Source organism: Macaca nemestrina, chromosome 13 (assembly GCF_043159975.1).
Source record: "Macaca nemestrina isolate mMacNem1 chromosome 13, mMacNem.hap1, whole genome shotgun sequence".
NCBI lineage: Eukaryota > Metazoa > Chordata > Mammalia > Primates > Cercopithecidae > Macaca > Macaca nemestrina.
This window is the reverse complement of record NC_092137.1, coordinates 99,636,225-99,650,089: the sequence shown is the minus strand read 5'-3', so window position 1 is coordinate 99,650,089 and position 13,865 is coordinate 99,636,225.

Sequence of the window (13,865 nt, the reverse complement as noted above, 5' to 3'; positions counted from 1 at the left end):
GTGGAATCTGAGAACAGATATTTCGGATCCCTTGGAAGACTATAGGGCCAAAGGAAATATCCTCCGATAACAAAGAGAAATACGCTTTCTGAGAATCTTCTTTGTGTTCTGTGAAATCATCTCACAGAGTTACAGCTTTCCCCTCAAGAAGCCTTTCGCTAAGACAGTTCTTGTGGAATTGGCAAAGTGATATTTGGAAGCCCTTAGAGGGCTATGGTGAAAAAGGAAATATCCTCAGATGAAATCTGGAAAGTAGCTTTCTGAGAAACTGCTTAGTGTTCTGTTAATTCATCTCACAGAGTTACATCTGTATTTCGTGGATCTCTTTGCTAGCCTTATTTCTGTGGAATCTGAGAACAGATATTTCGGTCCCCTTGGAAGACTATAGGGCCAAAGGAAATATCCTCCGATAACAAAGAGAAAGAAGCTTTCTGAGAAACTTCTTTGTGTTCTGTGAAATCATCTCACAGAGTTACAGCTCTCCCCTCAAGAAGCCTTTCGCTAAGACAGTTCTTCCGGAATTGGCAAAGTGATATTTGGAAGCCCATAGAGTTCTATGGTGAAGAAGGAAATATCCTCAGATGAAATCTGGAAAGAAGATTTCTGAGAAACTGTTTAGTGTTCTGTTAATTCTTCTCACAGACTTACATCTGTATTTCATGGATCACTTTGGTAGCCTTATTTCTGTGGAATCTGAGAACAGATATTTCGGATCCCTTGGAAGACTATAGGGCCAAAGGAAATATCCTCCGATAACAAAGAGAAAGAAGCTTTCTGAGAAACTTCTTTGTGTTCTGTGAAATCATCTCACAAGGTTACAGCTTTCCACTCAAGAAGCCTTTCGCTAAGACAGTCCTTGTGGAATTGGCAAAGTGATATTTGGAAGCCCATAGAGGGCTATGGTGAAAAAGGAAATATCCTCACATGAAATCTGGAAAGTAGCTTTCTGAGAAACTGCTTAGTGTTCTGTTAATTCATCTCACAGAGTTACATCTGTATTTCGTGGATCTCTTTGCTAGCCTTCTTTCTGTGGAATCTGAGAACAGATATTTCGGATCCCTTGGAAGACTATAGGGCCAAAGGAAATATCCTCCGATAACAAAGAGAAAGAAGCTTTCTGAGAAACTTCTTTGTTTTCTATGAAATCATCTCACAGAGTTACAGCTTTCCCCTCAAGAAGCCTTTCGCTAAGACAGTTCTTGTGGAATTGGCAAAGTGATATTTGGAAGCCCGTAGAGGGCTACGGTGAAAAAGGAAATATCCTCAGATGAAATCTGGAAAGAAGCTTTCTGAGAAACTGCTTAGGGTTCTGTTAATTCATCTCACAGAGTTACATCTGTATTTCGTGGATCTCTTTGCTAGTCTTATTTCTGTGGAATCTGAGAACAGATATTTCGGATCCTTTGGAAGACTATAGGGCCAAAGGAAATATCCTCGGATAACAAATATAAAGAAGCTTTCTGAGAAACTTCTTTGTGTTCTGTGAAATCATCTCACAGAGTTACAGCTTTCCCCTCAAGAAGCCTTTCGCTAAGACAGTTCTTGTGCAATTGGCAAAGTGATATTTGGAAGCCCATAGAGGGCTATGGTGAAAAAGGAAATATCCTCAGATGAAATCTGGAAAGAAGCTTTCTGAGAAACTGCTTAGTGTTCTGTTAATTCATCTCACAGAGTTACATCTGCATTTCGTGGATCTCTTTGCTAGCCTTATTTCTGTGGAATCTGAGAACAGATATTTCGGATCCCTTGGAAGACTATAGGGCCAAAGGAAATATGCTCCGATTACCAAGTGAAAGAAGTTTTCTGAGATACTTCTTTGTATTCTGTGAAATCATCTCACAGAGTTACAGCTTTCCCCTCAAGAAACCTTTAACCAAGACAGTTCTTGTGGAATTGGCAAAATGACATTTGGAAGCCCATAGAGGGCTATGTTTAAAAAGGAAATATCCTCAGATGAAATCTGGAAAGAAGCTTTCTGAGAAACTGCTTAGTGTTCTGTTAATTCATCTCACAGAGTTACATCTGTATTTCGTGGATCTCTTTGCTAGCCTTATTTCTGTGGAATCTGAGAACAGATATTTCAGATCCCTTGCAAGACTATAGGGCCAAAGGAAATATCCTCCGATAACAAAGAGAAAGAAGCTTTGTGAGAAACTTCTTTGTGTTCTGTGAAATCATCTCACAGAGTTACAGCTTTCCCCTCAAGAAGCCTTTCGCTAAGACAGTTCTTGTGGAATTGGCAAAGTGATATTTGGAAGCCCATAGAGGGCTATGGTGAAAAAGGAAATATCCTCAGATGAAATCTGGAAAGAAGCTTTCTGAGAAACTGCTTAGTGTTCTGTTAATTCATCTCACAGAGTTACATCTGCATTTCGTGGATCTCTTTGATAGCCTTATTTCTGTGGAATCTGAGAACAGATATTTCGGATCCCTTGGAAGACTATAGGGCCAAAGGAAATATGCTCCGATAACCAAATGAAAGAAGTTTTCTGAGAAACTTCTTTGTATTCTGTGAAATCATCTCACAGAGTTACAGCTTTCCCCTCAAGAAGCCTTTAACCAAGACAGTTCTTGTGGAATTGGCAAATTGACATTTGGAAGCCCTTAGAGGGCTATGTTTAAAAAGGAAATATCCTCAGATGAAATCTGGAAAGAAGCTTTCTGAGAAACTGCTTAGTGTTCTGTTAATTCATCTCACAGAGTTACATCTGTATTTCGTGGATCTCTTTGCTAGCCTTATTTCTGTGGAATCTGAGAACAGATATTTCGGATCCCTTGGAAGACTATAGGGACAAAGGAAATATCCTCCGATAACAAAGAGAAAGAAGCTTTCTGAGAAACTTCTTTGTGTTCTGTGAAATCATCTCACAGAGTTACAGCTTTCCCCTCAAGAAGCCTTTCGCTAAGACAGTTCTTGTGCAATTGGCAAAGTGATATTTGGAAGCCCATAGAGGGCTAGGGTGAAAAAGGAAATATCCTCAGATGAAATCTGGATAGTAGCTTTCTGAGAAACTGCTTAGTGTTCTGTTAATTCATCCCACAGAGATACATCTGTATTTCGTGGATCTCTTTGCTAGCCTTCCTTCTGTGGAATCTGAGAACAGATATTTCGGATCCCTTGGAAGACTATAGGGCCAAAGGAAATATGCTCCGATAACAAAGAGAAAGAAGCTTTCTGAGAAACTTCTTTGTGTTCTGTGAAATCATCTCACAGAGTTACAGCTTTCCCCTCAAGAAGCCTTTCGCTAAGACAGTTCTTGTGGAATTGCAAAGTGATATTTGGAAGCCCATAGAGGGTTATGGTGAAAAAGGAAATATCCTCACATGAAATCTGGAAAGAAGCTTTCTGAGAAACTGATTAGTGTTCTGTTAATTCATCTCACAGACTTACATCTGTATTTCGTGGATCTCTTTGCTAGCCTTATTTCTGTTGAATCTGAGAACAGATATTTCGGATCCCTTGGAAGACTATAGGGCCAAAGGAAATATCCTTCAATAACAAAGAGAAAGAAGCTTTCTGAGAAAGTTCGTTGTGTTCTGTGATATCATCTCACAATATTACAGCTTTCCCCTCAAGAAGCCTTTCGCTAAGACAGTTCTTGTGGTATTGACAAAGTGATATTTGGAATCCCATAGAGGGCTATGGTGAAAAAGGAAATATCCTCACATGAAATCTGGAAAGAAGCTTTCTGAGAAACTGCTTAGTGTTCTGTTAATTCATCTCACAGACTTACATCTGTATTTCGTGGATCTCTTTGCTAGCCTTATTTCTGTGGAATCTGAGAACAGATATTTCGGATCCCTTGCAAGACTATAGGGCCAAAGGAAATATCCTCCGATAACAAAGAGAAAGAAGCTTTCTGAGAAACTTCTTTGTGTTCTGTGAAATCATCTCACAAGGTTACAGATTTCCCCTCAAGAAGCCTTTCGCTAAGACAGTTCTTGTGGAATTGGCAAAGTGATATTTGGAAGCCCATAGAGGGCTATGGTGAAAAAGGAAATATCCTCACATGAAATCTGGAAAGAAGCTTTCTGAGAAACTGCTTAGTGTTCTGTTAATTCATCTCACAGAGTTACATCTGTATTTCGTGGATCTCTTTGCTAGCCTTATTTCTGTGGAATCTGAGAACAGATATTTCGGATCACTTGGAAGACTATAGGGCCAAAGGAAATATCCTCCGATAACAAAGAGAAAGAAGCTTTCTGAGAAACTTCTTTGTGTTCTGTGAAATCATCTCACAGAGTTACAGCTTTCCCCTCAAGAAGCCTTTCGCTAAGACAGTTCCTGTGGAATTGGCAAAGTGATATTTGGAAGCCCATAGAGGGCTATGGTGAAAAAGGAAATATCCTAACATGAAATCTGGAAAGAAGCTTTCTGAGAAACTGCTTAGTGTTCTGTTAATTCATCTCACAGAGTTACATCTGTATTTCGTGGATCTCTTTGCTAGCCTTATTTCTGTGGAATCTGAGAACAGATATTTCGGATCCCTTGGAAGACTATAGGGACAAAGGAAATATCCTCCGATAACAAAGAGAAAGAAGCTTTCTGAGAAACTTCTTTGTGTTCTGTGAAATCATCTCACAGAGTTACAGCTTTCCCCTCAAGAAGCCTTTCGCTAAGACAGTTCTTGTGCAATTGGCAAAGTGATATTTGGAAGCCCATAGAGGGCTAGGGTGAAAAAGGAAATATCCTCAGATGAAATCTGGATAGTAGCTTTCTGAGAAACTGCTTAGTGTTCTGTTAATTCATCCCACAGAGATACATCTGTATTTCGTGGATCTCTTTGCTAGCCTTCCTTCTGTGGAATCTGAGAACAGATATTTCGGATCCCTTGGAAGACTATAGGGCCAAAGGAAATATGCTCCGATAACAAAGAGAAAGAAGCTTTCTGAGAAACTTCTTTGTGTTCTGTGAAATCATCTCACAGAGTTACAGCTTTCCCCTCAAGAAGCCTTTCGCTAAGACAGTTCTTGTGGAATTGCAAAGTGATATTTGGAAGCCCATAGAGGGTTATGGTGAAAAAGGAAATATCCTCACATGAAATCTGGAAAGAAGCTTTCTGAGAAACTGATTAGTGTTCTGTTAATTCATCTCACAGACTTACATCTGTATTTCGTGGATCTCTTTGCTAGCCTTATTTCTGTTGAATCTGAGAACAGATATTTCGGATCCCTTGGAAGACTATAGGGCCAAAGGAAATATCCTCCAATAACAAAGAGAAAGAAGCTTTCTGAGAAAGTTCGTTGTGTTCTGTGATATCATCTCACAATGTTACAGCTTTCCCCTCAAGAAGCCTTTCGCTAAGACAGTTCTTGTGGTATTGACAAAGTGATATTTGGAAGCCCATAGAGGGCTATGGTGAAAAAGGAAATATCCTCACATGAAATCTGGAAAGAAGCTTTCTGAGAAACTGCTTAGTGTTCTGTTAATTCATCTCACAGACTTACATCTGTATTTCGTGGATCTCTTTGCTAGCCTTATTTCTGTGGAATCTGAGAACAGATATTTCGGATCCCTTGCAAGACTATAGGGCCAAAGGAAATATCCTCCGATAACAAAGAGAAAGAAGCTTTCTGAGAATCTTCTTTGTGTTCTGTGAAATCATCTCACAGAGTTACAGCTTTCCCATCAAGAAGCCTTTCGCTAAGACAGTTCTTGTGGAATTGGCAAAGTGATATTTGGAAGCCCATAGAGGGCTATGGGGAAAAGGAAATATCCTCACATGAAATCTGGAAACAAGCTTTCTGAGAAACTGCTTAGTGTTCTGTTAATTCATCTCCCAGAGTTACATCTGTATTTCGTGGATCTCTTTGCTAGCCTTATTTCTGTGGAATCTGAGAACAGATATTTCGGATCCCTTGCAAGACTATAGGGCCAAAGGAAATATCCTCCGATAAAAAACAGAAAGAAGCTTTCTGAGAAACTTCTTTGTGTTCTGTGAAATCATCTCACAGAGTTACAGCTCTCCCCTCAAGAAGCCTTTCGCTAAGACAGTTCTTGCGGAATTGGCAAAGTGATATTTGGAAGCCCATAGAGGGCTATGGTGAAGAAGGAAATATCCTCACATGAAATCTGGAAAGAAGCTTTCTGAGAAACTGCTTAGTGTTCTGTTAATTCATCTCACAGAGTTACATCTGTATTTCGTGGATCTCTTTGCTAGCCTTATTTCTGTGGAATCTGAGAACAGATATTTCGGATCCCTTGGAAGACTATAGGGCCAAAGGAAATATCCTCCGATAACAAAGAGAAAGAAGCTTTCTGAGAAACTTCTTTGTGTTCTGTGAAATCATCTCACAGAGTTACAGCTTTCCCCTCAAGAAGCCTTTCGCTAAGACAGTTCCTGTGGAATTGGCAAAGTGATATTTGGAAGCCCATAGAGGGCTATGGTGAAAAAGGAAATATCCTCACATGAAATCTGGAAAGAAGCTTTCTGAGAAACTGCTTAGTGTTCTGTTAATTGATCTCACAGACTTACATCTGTATTTCGTGGATCTCTTTGCTAGCCTTATTTCTGTGGAATCTGAGAACAGATATTTCGGATCCCTTGCAAGACTATAGGGCCAAAGGAAATATCCTCCGATAACAAAGAGAAAGAAGCTTTCTGAGAATCTTCTTTGTGTTCTGTGAAATCATCTCACAGAGTTACAGCTTTCCCATCAAGAAGCCTTTCGCTAAGACAGTTCTTGTGGAATTGGCAAAGTGATATTTGGAAGCCCATAGAGGGCTATGGTGAAAAAGGAAATATCCTCAGATGAAATCTGGAAAGAAGCTTTCTGAAAAACTGCTTAGTGTTCTGTTAATTCATCTCACAGAGTTACATCTGTATTTCGTGGATCTCTTTGCTAGCCTTATTTATGTGGAATTGAGAACAGATATTTCGGATCCCTTGGAAGACTATAGGCCAAAGGAAATATCCTCCGATAACAAAGAGAAAGAAGCTTTCTGAGAAACTTCTTTGTGTTCTGTGAAATCATCTCACAGAGTTACAGCTTTCCCCTCAAGAAGCCTTTCGCTAAGACAGTTCTTGTGGAATTGGCAAAGTGGCATTTGGAAGCCCATAGAGGGCTATGGTGAAAAAGGAAATATCCTCAGATGAAATCTGGATAGTAGCTTTCTGAGAAACTGCTTAGTGTTCTGTTAATTCATCCCACAGAGATACATCTGTATTGGGTGGATCTCTTTGCTAGCCTTCCTTCTGTGGAATCTGAGAACAGATATTTCGGATCCCTTGGAAGACTATAGGGCCAAAGGAAATATGCTCCGATAACAAAGAGAAAGAAGCTTTCTGAGAAACTTCTTTGTGTTCTGTGAAATCATCTCACAGAGTTACAGCTTACCCCTCAAGAAGCCTTTCGCTAAGACAGTTCTTGTGGAATTGCAAAGTGATATTTGGAAGCCCATAGAGGGTTATGGTGAAAAAGGAAATATCCTCACATGAAACCTGGAAAGAAGCTTTCTGAGAAACTGCTTAGTGTTCTGTTAATTCATCTCACAGACTTACATCTGTATTTCGTGGATCTCTTTGCTAGCCTTATTTCTGTTGAATCTGAGAACAGATATTTCGGATCCCTTGGAAGACTATAGGGCCAAAGGAAATATCCTCCAATAACAAAGAGAAAGAAGCTTTCTGAGAAAGTTCGTTGTGTTCTGTGATATCATCTCACAATGTTACAGCTTTCCCCTCAAGAAGCCTTTCGCTAACACAGTTCTTGTGGTATTGACAAAGTGATATTTGGAAGCCCATAGAGGGCTATGGTGAAAAAGGAAATATCCTCACATGAAATCTGGAAAGAAGCTTTCTGAGAAACTGCTTAGTGTTCTGTTAATTCATCTCACAGACTTACATCTGTATTTCGTGGATCTCTTTGCTAGCCTTATTTCTGTGGTATCTGAGAACAGATATTTCGGATCCCTTGCAAGACTATAGGGCCAAAGGAAATATCCTCCGATAACAAAGAGAAAGAAGCTTTCTGAGAATCTTCTTTGTGTTCTGTGAAATCATCTCACAGAGTTACAGCTTTCCCATCAAGAAGCCTTTCGCTAAGACAGTTCTTGTGGAATTGGCAAAGTGATATTTGGAAGCCCATAGAGGGCTATGGTGAAAAAGGAAATATCCTCAGATGAAATCTGGAAAGAAGCTTTCTGAGAAACTGCTTAGTGTTCTGTTAATTCATCTCACAGAGTTACATCTGTATTTCGTGGATCTCTTTGCTAGCCTTATTTCTGTGGAATTGAGAACAGATATTTCGGATCCCTTGGAAGACTATAGGCCAAAGGAAATATCCTCCGATAACAAAGAGAAAGAAGCTTTCTGAGAAACTTCTTTGTGTTCTGTGAAATCATCTCACAGAGTTACAGCTTTCCCCTCAAGAAGCCTTTCGCTAAGACAGTTCTTGTGGAATTGGCAAAGTGGCATTTGGAAGCCCATAGAGGGCTATGGTGAAAAAGGAAATATCCTCAGATGAAATCTGGATAGTAGCTTTCTGAGAAACTGCTTAGTGTTCTGTTAATTCATCCCACAGAGATACATCTGTATTTCGTGGATCTCTTTGCTAGCCTTCCTTCTGTGGAATCTGAGAACAGATATTTCGGATCCCTTGGAAGACTATAGGGCCAAAGGAAATATGCTCCGATAACAAAGAGAAAGAAGCTTTCTGAGAAACTTCTTTGTGTTCTGTGAAATCATCTCACAGAGTTACAGCTTTCCCCTCAAGAAGCCTTTCGCTAAGACAGTTCTTGTGGAATTGCAAAGTGATATTTGGAAGCCCATAGAGGGTTATGGTGAAAAAGGAAATATCCTCACATGAAATCTGGAAAGAAGCTTTCTGAGAAACTGCTTAGTGTTCTGTTAATTCATCTCACAGACTTACATCTGTATTTCGTGGATCTCTTGCTAGCCTTATTTCTGTTGAATCTGAGAACAGATATTTCGGATCCCTTGGAAGACTATAGGGCCAAAGGAAATATCCTCCAATAACAAAGAGAAAGAAGCTTTCTGAGAAAGTTCGTTGTGTTCTGTGATATCATCTCACAATGTTACAGCTTTCCCCTCAAGAAGCCTTTCGCTAAGACAGTTCTTGTGGTATTGACAAAGTGATATTTGGAAGCCCATAGAGGGCTATGGTGAAAAAGGAAATATCCTCACATGAAATCTGGAAAGAAGCTTTCTGAGAAACTGCTTAGTGTTCTGTTAATTCATCTCACAGACTTACATCTGTATTTCGTGGATCTCTTTGCTAGCCTTATTTCTGTGGAATCTGAGAACAGATATTTCGGATCCCTTGCAAGACTATAGGGCCAAAGGAAATATCCTCCGATAACAAAGAGAAAGAAGCTTTCTGAGAATCTTCTTTGTGTTCTGTGAAATCATCTCACAGAGTTACAGCTTTCCCATCAAGAAGCCTTTCGCTAAGACAGTTCTTGTGGAATTGGCAAAGTGATATTTGGAAGCCCATAGAGGGCTATGGTGAAAAAGGAAATATCCTCAGAAGAAATCTGGAAAGAAGCTTTCTGAGAAACTGCTTAGTGTTCTGTTAATTCATCTCACAGAGTTACATCTGTATTTCGTGGATCTCTTTGCTAGCCTTATTTCTGTGGAATTGAGAACAGATATTTCGGATCCCTTGGAAGACTATAGGCCAAAGGAAATATCCTCCGATAACAAAGAGAAAGAAGCTTTCTGAGAAACTTCTTTGTGTTCTGTGAAATCATCTCACAGAGTTACAGCTTTCCCCTCAAGAAGCCTTTCACTAAGACAGTTCTTGTGGAATTGGCAAAGTGGCATTTGGAAGCCCATAGAGGGCTATGGTGAAAAAGGAAATATCCTCACATGAAATCTGGAAAGAAGCTTTCTGAGAAACTGCTTAGTGTTCTGTTAATTCATCTCACAGAGTTACATGTGTATTTCGTGGATCTCTTTGCTAGCCTTATTTCTGTGGAATCTGAGAACAGATATTTCGGATCCCTTGGAAGACTATAGGGCCAAAGGAAATATCCTCCGATAACAAAGAGAAAGAAGCTTTCTGAGAAACTTCTTTGTGTTCTGTGAAATCATCTCACAAGGTTGCAGCTTTCCCCTCAAGAAGCCTTTCGCTAAGACAGTTCTTGTGGAATTGGCAAAGTGATATTTGGAAGCCCATAGAGGGCTATGGGGAAAAGGAAATATCCTCACATGAAATCTGGAAACAAGCTTTCTGAGAAACTGCTTAGTGTTCTGTTAATTCATCTCCCAGAGTTACATCTGTATTTCGTGGATCTCTTTGCTAGCCTTATTTCTGTGGAATCTGAGAACAGATATTTCGGATCCCTTGCAAGACTATAGGGCCAAAGGAAATATCCTCCGATAAAAAACAGAAAGAAGCTTTCTGAGAAACTTCTTTGTGTTCTGTGAAATCATCTCACAGAGTTACAGCTCTCCCCTCAAGAAGCCTTTCGGTAAGACAGTTCTTGCGGAATTGGCAAAGTGATATTTGGAAGCCCATAGAGGGCTATGGTGAAGAAGGAAATATCCTCACATGAAATCTGGAAAGAAGCTTTCTGAGAAACTGCTTAGTGTTCTGTTAATTCATCTCACAGAGTTACATCTGTATTTCATGGATCTCTTTGCTAGCCTTATTTCTGTGGAATCTGAGAACAGATATTTCGGATCCCTTGGAAGACTATAGGGCCAAAGGAAATATCCTCCGATAACAAAGAGAAAGAAGCTTTCTGAGAAACTTCTTTGTGTTCTGTGAAATCATCTCACAGAGTTACAGCTTTCCCCTCAAGAAGCCTTTCGCTAAGACAGTTCCTGTGGAATTGGCAAAGTGATATTTGGAAGCCCATAGAGGGCTATGGTGAAAAAGGAAATATCCTCACATGAAATCTGGAAAGAAGCTTTCTGAGAAACTGTTTAGTGTTCTGTTAATTCATCTCACAGAGTTACATCTGTATTTCGTGGATCTCTTTGCTAGCCTTATTTCTGTGGAATCTGAGAACAGATATTTCGGATCCCTTGGAAGACTATAGAAACAAAGGAAATATCCTCCGATAACAAAGAGAAAGAAGCTTTCTGAGAAACTTCTTTGTGTTCTGTGAAATCATCTCACAGAGTTACAGCTTTCCCCTCAAGAAGCCTTTCGCTAAGACAGTTCTTGTGCAATTGGCAAAGTGATATTTGGAAGCCCATAGAGGGCTAGGGTGAAAAAGGAAATATCCTCAGATGAAATCTGGATAGTAGCTTTCTGAGAAACTGCTTAGTGTTCTGTTAATTCATCCCACAGAGATACATCTGTATTTCGTGGATCTCTTTGCTAGCCTTCCTTCTGTGGAATCTGAGAACAGATATTTCGGATCCCTTGGAAGACTATAGGGCCAAAGGAAATATGCTCCGATAACAAAGAGAAAGAAGCTTTCTGAGAAACTTCTTTGTGTTCTGTGAAATCATCTCACAGAGTTACAGCTTTCCCCTCAAGAAGCCTTTCGCTAAGACAGTTCTTGTGGAATTGCAAAGTGATATTTGGAAGCCCATAGAGGGTTATGGTGAAAAAGGAAATATCCTCACATGAAATCTGGAAAGAAGCTTTCTGAGAAACTGCTTAGTGTTCTGTTAATTCATCTCACAGACTTACATCTGTATTTCGTGGATCTCTTTGCTAGCCTTATTTCTGTTGAATCTGAGAACAGATATTTCGGATCCCTTGGAAGACTATAGGGCCAAAGGAAATATCCTCCAATAACAAAGAGAAAGAAGCTTTCTGAGAAAGTTCGTTGTGTTCTGTGATATCATCTCACAATGTTACAGCTTTCCCCTCAAGAAGCCTTTCGCTAAGACAGTTCTTGTGGTATTGACAAAGTGATATTTGGAAGCCCATAGAGGGCTATGGTGAAAAAGGAAATATCCTCACATGAAATCTGGAAAGAAGCTTTCTGAGAAACTGCTTAGTGTTCTGTTAATTCATCTCACAGACTTACATCTGTATTTCGTGGATCTCTTTGCTAGCCTTATTTCTGTGGAATCTGAGAACAGATATTTCGGATCCCTTGCAAGACTATAGGGCCAAAGGAAATATCCTCCGATAACAAAGAGAAAGAAGCTTTCTGAGAATCTTCTTTGTGTTCTGTGAAATCATTTCACAGAGTTACAGCTTTCCCATCAAGAAGCCTTTCGCTAAGACAGTTCTTGTGGAATTGGCAAAGTGATATTTGGAAGCCCATAGAGGGCTATGGTGAAAAAGGAAATATCCTCAGATGAAATCTGGAAAGAAGCTTTCTGAGAAACTGCTTAGTGTTCTGTTAATTCATCTCACAGAGTTACATCTGTATTTCGTGGATCTCTTTGCTAGCCTTATTTATGTGGAATTGAGAACAGATATTTCGGATCCCTTGGAAGACTATAGGCCAAAGGAAATATCCTCCGATAACAAAGAGAAAGAAGCTTTCTGAGAAACTTCTTTGTGTTCTGTGAAATCATCTCACAGAGTTACAGCTTTCCCCTCAAGAAGCCTTTCGCTAAGACAGTTCTTGTGGAATTGGCAAAGTGGCATTTGGAAGCCCATAGAGGGCTATGGTGAAAAAGGAAATATCCTCAGATGAAATCTGGATAGTAGCTTTCTGAGAAACTGCTTAGTGTTCTGTTAATTCATCCCACAGAGATACATCTGTATTTCGTGGATCTCTTTGCTAGCCTTCCTTCTGTGGAATCTGAGAACAGATATTTCGGATCCCTTGGAAGACTATAGGGCCAAAGGAAATATGCTCCGATAACAAAGAGAAAGAAGCTTTCTGAGAAACTTCTTTGTGTTCTGTGAAATCATCTCACAGAGTTACAGCTTTCCCCTCAAGAAGCCTTTCGCTAAGACAGTTCTTGTGGAATTGCAAAGTGATATTTGGAAGCCCATAGAGGGCTAGGGTGAAAAAGAAAATATCCTCAGATGAAATCTGGAAAGTAGCTTTCTGAGAAACTGCTTAGTGTTCTCTTAATTCATCTCACAGTGTTACATGTGTATTTCGTGGATCTCTTTGCTAGCCTTATTTCTGTGGAATCTGAGAACAGATATTTCCTTTCCCTTTGAGGACTATAGGGCCAAAGGAAATATCCTCCGATAACAAAGAGAAAGAAGCTTTCTGAGAAACTTCGTTGTGTTCTGTGAAATCATCTCACAAGGTTACAGCTTTCCCCTCAAGAAGCCTTTCGCTAAGACAGTTCTTGTGGAATTGGCAAAGTGATATTTGGAAGCCCCTAGAGGGCTATGGTGAAAAAGGAAATATCCTCACATGAAATCTGGAAAGAAGCTTTCTGAGAAACTGCTTAGTGTTCTGTTAATTCATCTCACAGAGTTACATCTGTATTTCGTGGATCTCTTTGCTAGCCTTATTTCTGTGGAATCTGAGAACAGATATTTCGGATCCCTTGGAAGACTATAGGGCCAAAGGAAATATCCTCCGATAACAAAGAGAAAGAAGCATTCTGAGAAACTTCTTTGTGTTCTGTGAAATCATCTCACAGAGTTACAGCGTTCCCCTCAAGAAGCCTTTCGCTAAGACAGTTCTTGTGGAATTGGCAAAGTGATATTTGGAAGCCCATAGAGGGCTATGGTGAAAAAGGAAATATCCTCAGATGAAATCTGGAAAGAACCTTTCTGAGAAACTGCTTAGTGTTCTGTTAATTCATCTCACCGAGTTACATCTGTATTTCGTGGATCTCTTTGCTAGCCTTATTTCTGTGGAATCTGAGAACAGATATTTCGGATCCCTTGCAAGACTATAGGGCCAAAGGAAACATCTTCCGATAACAAAGAGAAAGAAGCTTTCTGAGAAACTTCATTGTGTTCTGTGAAATCATCTCACAGAGTTACAGCTTTCCCCTCAAGAAGCCTTTCGCTAA